The sequence below is a fragment of the Lontra canadensis genome, unplaced genomic scaffold (genome assembly GCF_010015895.1).
Source record: "Lontra canadensis isolate GAN:19392208 unplaced genomic scaffold, GSC_riverotter_1.0 scaffold175, whole genome shotgun sequence".
In the NCBI taxonomy this organism is placed as follows: domain Eukaryota; kingdom Metazoa; phylum Chordata; class Mammalia; order Carnivora; family Mustelidae; genus Lontra; species Lontra canadensis.
Genome location: NW_022631169.1, coordinates 1,522,530 through 1,531,050, shown reverse-complemented (window position 1 = coordinate 1,531,050; position 8,521 = coordinate 1,522,530).

Sequence of the window (8,521 nt, the reverse complement as noted above, 5' to 3'; positions counted from 1 at the left end):
TAACATCGGGGAGATTTTCACGTGTCGGAGAGTGGCATGGGCTCGCCTTTAGGCTGGGGGATGGATCCCATGACCTCTTCGGAGCCTTGCAGGGCTGGGAAACTCTGATTCTATTAGTGAATTTCAAAGCGGAAGATTCATCTTGTGGATTAGAAATTACATTAAAAATGTTAAATCTGTCACAAAGCGATAATCAGTAAAATATTTCATGCTCCGTGAGGCAAGAGCAACCTTGAAGCTTTTTGTGAGCCCGGAAGCTGCGGAATGATGGCTTCCTCGAGAGTCTGATGGGCGCTCTGGGGTCCTTCCGACTAGTTGGAGAGATAATAGTTTCTGCCTTGGAACCTGAAATGTTGACGTTCAAATGGCAATTCACCATTTGTTCCTTGTTGGGTCATTTATCCACATCTGTGGCGCTGGGATTTCTATGTAATACAATTACATGATAATAGCATCCCTGTACCTTCTGTGATCATTTTTGCCTGGATCATCGTCCATACATTCCACATCGTTCTTTTGATCTAGAGGCTGACTTCTTATAGTCACGTACTGTACCATGTGGTCTTTACTTATTAGGTGTTTGTGCCAGTCGGCAGCAGGATTATTGAAATAGCAAAACATTTTAAACCACTTTTATGTTAGGTCACCCCGTCAGAGGATATAGGCAGCAACAGACAGGCAGCGCTATTCAGCAGGTGGCAAAATAAGAACACGGCTAATCAAGAAAGGTCGGCCACAGACTCCGTTCAAAGAGCCAGAAGTTAAATCCCGAAGAGCTCATGGGACTGGCATTTGGGGTCCTCCATAGGCCTGCCTGGGGAGGTTTATTCCAGGGGAGTCAGCCAAGGTTGGAGCGGTAGTAGACAGGTAAGCAGGTAGTAGACAGGTAAGCAGGTAGGATCTCAGGGTCCTGGGATCGAGCCCTCCACTGGGCTCAGATGCAGGAGCACAGCTGCCAGGAGACCAGCCACAGAGCAGCAAAACTTGAGTCAGGAACGGGAGTCACTTGCCATCTCTTAGACCTTGACAGCTGGGAGTTTAAACTGTTAGGAATGGGCAGACAGAGGCCAAAGCCTGTGGGTGACCAAGGAAGGGCAATACATGTTCTCAGGGACAGGGTGGAGACGAGTGGCTCAGGGTCCACTGGAATCAGCAAACCTGGACAAGAACCTGGGTCTGCTGTTTGCTGGCTATGTGACCGCCAAGCGAGTCAACCTCTTAGATGTTCAGTGTCCACCTCTGCAAAGTAGGGAGCATGCAAGGCGCTTCATTTGTTTGCTATGATATGACGTCAGTAGAGCACACAGCCCGTTAGAAGTGTTCAGTGATGGTCAGGGACCTGTTTTATGCCCTCTTATATGGACTGTGCCAGGCACTGTGCTAGAACATACTTTGTAAACAGTGATGATTAAAAGGATGACTTCTGATAAAACGCCAATACTCTGTAATAAACAGGCATCTTCCTGCTGGGGGTATACTGTAGAGATATTCCAACATATGTGAAACTGACAAGTTTATGCCAGTCTGCTTTTCCCTCCATGCATTGACTCTGCAGCCATACCACACAGAGTAAAACACAATTCAACCTTCACCTGGCTGTTGTGGGAGAGCAGACCCAGCCTTGTAAGCTGCCAAACACTCTGTAAATGCTGGTGCTGATGATAACAATTAATTATGACTAAAGAAGACTGAGGAAAATTAATTAAAAAAAACCCAAAACATCATGAGGGGCTCCTGGGTGGTTCAGGCTGTTAAGCATCTGCCTTTGGCTCAAGTCGTGATCTTAGGGATCTTAGGGATCGAGCCCCCCACCGGGCTTTCTGCTTAGTGGCAAGTCTACTTCTCTCCCTCCTTCTCCCTCTGTAATCTGTCACTCTTTCTCAAGTAAGTAAACAAAATCTTAAAACAAAACAAACAAACAACAACAACAACAACAAAAAACCAACAGCAACACAGAAGGACGGGGTTCAAGGGCACTTTGGACCATTCTATCCCATCTCCTACGGGACTGAAGGCAGAGCGTTTAATCCTTTCAATTTCAGAGTGCTCGTTTCTAAACTGAGACAGTCCCTCTTTATTGATTTCAGAGGAGGTGAACATAGGTAAGAATACCTCTTAGTAGAAAAGTGCTATAAATGTCAGAGAAATAGTGTTATTTCTAAAGTGAAACCCAAATTTGTAGAATATCAAGAAAATGTTAAACTTGATCTTCTTTCTGGGAATGCTGTTATTAAATCTTCCCTGAATTCACGATGAGCAGCGTGGGAAGGCTGATGATAAGATGGAGAAGGACCGAACTGAACCCTGAGCCCCAGACTTCCATCAACTCTTGTGAGAGCGTCTGTGTCTCAAATGGAGCCGTCACTAGCGGGATCCCTCCATTAAATCTTTACAGCCTACAAATTTATAGCTCTGTCAGGGAGGCTTAGGCTTCTCCACATACCCCGATTGGATATGGAAGGAAAATAATTGGTGCTGTTGTCACTAGTTGGCAGAAAATTTGAACTGGAGAACGACTCTTTCTCAGGGTGACTAGTGAGGGCTCCCAGGCTCACTTCTATCTGCTGGTTGGCTGCCTAATTGGAGACTCTACCATAAAATCTCTTACATGGATGTGAAATTGGTCATTGCAGAGCGACTCCGGTAGGCTTTAAAAGCTGTCTGATTCTACATCTGATTTTATAGTTCTTTTTTCAATTCGGAGCTTAGTATTTGAGGAAGTTGGTAAAATAATGCAAATGTGTGCTCTTCCCTTACTAGTCTCTCACGTGACTTAATTGTTGTGCTTTCCCACATTATAACCTGTGCCAATGTAGCAGTTTCAGTAAAAACAACTAAACAAATAATTAAAAGATTCCTGGGTCGTCAGCTTGTAAAAAAAAAAAAATTAAAAATCCTTTGGATCCTAGTTATAAAGGAGTTTTTCCCTCTATGCTTGAATTATGGGCTCTTATCTTTCACTATTTCTATTCTGGGATTCAGCAAAAACCTCCAAAGGCCTCAGAAAATGAGTAGTTTATAAAGAGAGATTTTTGAGACTTTTTTTCTCTCTTCCAATGTTCAATTTGCTGAAGTTTATTGGTGATAGCAGGCTAGACCAATTGGGTTATCTAAGATTTTTTTTTTTTTTTGTTAAGGGAAAGCATCAGTGAGGGTTTGATTAAAGAAGCAGGACCTCTCTGAGTGATACGGCAAAAGGAATATATCATCGGGTTTAGACATTATATAATTGTCTGAGATGGCGAAGAATTCTCTGTAAAGCTATTGTCTCTGCATCTGATAATGGCCTGAAGTACGTGTAGGTCTGCAGGCTGGTGGTGAGGTGGAACAGCTGAATATGAAATGGGAGAGAACAAGGACGTGCTGGAAGTCGGGAGGAGAATAGGGACAAACTTTCCCCTCTATCAATTTTTCTCAACACCTTGAACCTCAGTGAGGCAGATAACCAGCAGGAAAAGCTGGTGCTCATTTGCCAGACACTCAGGACTCAAAAGTTACTAATGGATCAGGCAGGAGCTGGAGGAGCTGCCGCAGGGTCAAGGCGAGCCATTAGATCATGACAATGTGAGTGAGCTTGTGCCTCGTGCTCTCCACAGATTTCAGAGCTTCGTGGTTACTGTCTTTCTTCTGCCTTTGAAATCTCACATTTCCCTAGTGGTCAGCCCAAACTCTGAATCACACAGGGAATGGAACTCCAGGATATATCATTCCAGCTGATCTAAATTGACACAGTTAAAGCCACCACAGGGGATTTCTAAGACATTGTGGACTGATGGTTGAGGTCAACAAATACAGTAGGTTACATGTCAAACACTGTATCAAGTCCTTCAGAAATAGTGGTGGACAAAACAGACAAGATCCTTGCCCTCAAATGAACCATAAACAGGAACACAAAATAGTTACAATTTTGAAATGTGCAAAGAGATTTAAAGGGTATTGTGATCCAGAATAATAGAGGAATGATTATTCTGGAGAATGCATTAGGTAGGTAGGGTAGGAGTCAACATTTGGTGAACAGAAAGGAGTCTGTTGTTGGGGGACCTTGTCAGAAAAGATGATGACTTGGGTTAAATTAGTGGGAGTGAAAGTAGGAAGAAATGGAAAGCTCTTTGTTGTATTTTAGAAGAAGAAACAATAGCATTTGCTGTTAGATTGGGTGTGTAAGATAAAAGGAAAGAAGTTTAAGGATCATCCTTAGGTCTTTAGCCTGAGGTTATTATTTGGGAAAATCCGAGGAGGACTGGTTTGAGGAGATAGAAGCAAGCATTAAGTTTTGAACCTGATAGTTTAGAGACGTTCAGTTGGAAATATCACATGTAGTTATTTATAAAATCTGGAGCTCAGGGAAGCTGGAGAATAATACAGTGAAGATGGAAGTTGGGAGTTACTCTTATAGAGATGGAATTTAAGACCATGATAACAAATAAGATCTTGTAGGAAGGAAAATACAGGGGGAGAAGACAGAGGATCTAGAATAGAGCTTCAAGTAACTCTGCAGTTTTGAGAATGGGTAAACAAGGAGGATCTCATCAACATTAAAAAAAAAAAGAGAAAATCAGTGAAGACAATTAGTAGAGTGTGCTGTTATAAAAGCAAGGAGGAAAATGTCAGTTATGTCGCAGAGGGTGAGTTAGAACAAAGGTAAATTTTCAAGCATTTTGATTTCAGGAATCTTTTACAATCCTAAAAACTTTGGAGAACCTCAAGGGGTTTCTGATTTTGAGTTATACCTATCAATGTTTACCATATCAGAAATTAAAACTGAGAAGAATTTAAGGTGTTTATTAATTTAAAAATGGCAGAATGAATCAGTTTCACATTAACATAAATAATACATTTTCATGAAAAATAACTATAGCAAAACAAAAAAATATTGAGAACAATGACATTGTTTTACATTTTTGCAAATCTCTTTAAGGGCTGGCTTGATGGGAGATTGCTGGATTCTCGTATCTGCTTCTGAATTTAATCTATTGTTCTCTGTTTTGTTTGAAGCATACGAAATATGGTTTTTTTTTTTTTTCACAAAGCACAAAATTGGGACAGTAACTGAGAAGGATGTATGACTAAAGGAAGCTTTTGCTTTGTTTTGTGTAAAACCATATATTTGCATGTTGATGGAATTGTTTGAGAAGACTAGAAGATATGGCTAGGTTGTAGAAAAAGGAGATAATTGCAGGAACAAAGTCTTTGTGAAGTTGTGAGGAGATTATATTTGATAACATGGATTTGTTTTTAAAAAGAACCTACGAATAAGAGGGTAGCTTCAGCTGTGGGTAGCTTGATGATTTTGGATTTGGATGGCTTTTTTTTTTTTTTTTCCTATGTGAAGTCTGAAGTGAATTCACCAGCTAAAACTGGGACTAAGAGGAAGGAGTTTTTGAAACTTAAGAAAAGTTATAAGGTAAGAAATATTTGGGGAAGGGAGAATATGAGTTCAGAGAAGCATAAGAGTGGCTGGTCTTCTGGACAGAAGACGCTTACGTACACACATTTAAAGTGAAATTAATTACTTGCTTGCATGGCTTTTGTCCAGCAGCGTTCACCTATTTAATTGGGTGCAGGGATGGAGAATGCTGATGGTCAGGTTTGTACAAGATTAGGTTTTTATTTATTTATTTATTTATTTATTTATTATTATTTTTTTAAGATTATGGTTTTTGAGGCTGATGGAAGGATGGGGAGAGGCAAGTAAAGGCAAGTAAAGGCTAATGGAAGGATGGAGAGGATATTTGTAAATGCTTAATTATGTTAATGTGTATATGATCTAAACTGACTAGGGAAGGAATTGAAGGTTGGAGGAGGTTGATGGAAAGTGATAGAAGTCTGAGGTCAATGGATTGGAGATCACTGTTAAAGGAGGACATTGCAGGGAGGGGAAGGACAAGGAAATGGAGGAGTGGTCAAAGAATGTGTTCTTTTTAAAAAATTTGAATTGGTATCATAATTTCTGATGATGATGAGTTCTATGGCATGACCATGAGAATGATTGGTAAGTGGAAGGGAGGAAGAAGGTTCATGAAATAAAGCAGTAAAGAAATTGAGAGTCCAGTATATTTCATGTTCTCACTGTAGGTCAGTGATGATGATGGTGTTGGAGAGGAGAGAAGACTGAGTCGTGTATTGAAAACCGATGAAAGGTTCATCAAAGACTGTGGTGGGACACTAAAGAGAGAATAAGAGATTCAGAAAGAAGCAGACAGCCGAGACACTCAGCAGGCCCAGAAACTGGGAGCCTGACGGAAGATAGAAATGGTGGGTTGCCTGAGAAGTGAGCGAAAATGAAGCTGTTGAAAACAGCTGGACACAGGTGACTCTGATAATAACATTAGAGCTGTTTGGAGCCAAGAAAAAAGTCTCTCATTTCGTTGTGATACTTCCTACTATTGCTTGGCCAGTAGTTTCTAGATGAAAGGTATTCCTATAAATGAATCCGATACTTATTTCACCAGCTGGAACTCATGAACTACAAATGCTTGCATTCCTTTTTCACTATTTGAAGCTTGATGTCTTAAATTAAAAATAAAGACAAGCCCAAATCCAACATTAATTCATATTTTTAGTGTACAATTTCCAAATCTTTGAATACAAGAGTCAGAAAAGGTGATTTTGGAAGTTTTACTCTATTATAAATTTCTTTGAATTTTAGGAAAAGCCTCTGGAAAATGCAGAATAGAAGATGTTCAAATGAAAAAAAAAAACCTTATTAAACATTTGCTCTGCTTACAAATCACATTTTAAAGATGTTTAGAATTTAGCAATACCCCTATATAGCAAGTATATAATGCACCTCTTGAATATGCCACTGAGAATGGTTCAATGCTTATGGAAATGTGATAAAATAGATCTTCCTTGACTTATGAGTCACATCTGGAGAAATCTGCTGTAAGTTGAAAATGTTGTTAAGTCAAAGAGGTATTTAATATATCGAACCTGCCACAAACATAATAGCTTCAACTAGCCTACCTTAAAAGAGCTTAGAACACACCATGGCTTATAGTTGTGCAAAATCTTCTAATACAAATCCCATTTTATAATAAAAATAAAGGGTTGTCTATGTCATGTAATTTATGGACTACTGTACTGAAAGTGACAAACAGAATGGCTCTATGAGTACAGAATGTTGTAAGTGTATCAGTGGTTTACCCTAGAGACTGAGTAGTTGTCTAGGAGCCGTGACTTGTTGTCACTTCGTAGCATTGTGAGAGAGAATCGTACCCCGTATTGCTAGCCTGGGGAAAGATCAAAATTCAAAATTCAAACTATGGTTTCTACTAAAAAGCAAAACCAAGAAAAAACCAAAGTACAGTTTCTACTGAACGTATACAGCTTTCTCACTATTATAAAGTCAAAAAATTGTTAAGTCATGGGGCGCCTGGGTGCCCCAGTCAGTTAAGTGTCAGACTCTTGACTATGGCTCTGGTCATGATCTCAGGGTCATGAGATCGAGCCCTGCCTGACCAGGCTCAACACTGGGCCTGGAATCTTCTTAGAGTCTCCCTCTCTCTCTCTCTCTGCACCTCTCCCTGCTCATGGTTACTCTCTCTCTCAAAAAAAATATTGTAAGCTGAACCATTGTAAGTCAGGGACTGTCTATAGTTATTAGGAATGTTAAAATGATCTTTCAGTCTCTTTTGAAAATTTATATTAAGGAAATAAATATAAAAAATATGTTATTCAGAAGTGTGGTGAGACATATATTTTATTTACTGAAAAACTGGAAACAGACCAAATATTTGTTTCTGATGGAAACCGCAGTATACCTAGTAAATAAAAAGCAATGTTTATGAAAAATATTGTTTATTTGAATATTGCTCATGAAAAGCAGAGAATTAAGAAAAATACTTAAGAGATAGTAAACAAAGAAGGCAAGATGAAAATTATTCATACATATGATTGTACAATTATTGTATATAATCAGTTATACACCCTATGCATAGAAAATAAAAGACCAGAAAGAAATAACTCAGAATACTGAGAGTGGTTATATTTGATAAAGAAAGCTGCAGGTTATCTTTTTCTCCTTTCTACCTTTCTGTCTTTCCAAGTTTTCTTTGATAAGATGATTTCTGTGAGAGCAAACATGAAATGATATTTAAAATAAAACTGCAGTTCTTCTAAAACTGTGAGTGTCAGAGACAGAGATCTTAGGTGGGAAAAGATTTTCATTCTTTTCCAGGGATTGAGGATGATTCGCCCAACTTGACAGGTGGCAATTACACATTATGTCCCTCCTAGAACCCAGATAAGTACTCGTCCCTCTACCAAATACAAATCATTACAAAATCAGTACTTTATGTAAAACTGAGCAGGTATAATTGATAAAGCACAGAGGAGACTTGGAGATTAAAATGTGTGCTCCATCTCTGGACCTTCAAATAGAATCCCTCCCCCCCCAACCCAGAACACTGAGCTGCTCATATAAAATGCATGTGAGTCAAGTGGCTTTTGACTTTTAAGTTAGCAGTCATAGATCTAGGTCTCTTATTTGTATTCCTGGCTAGATAAGTGCTTCCAGGAT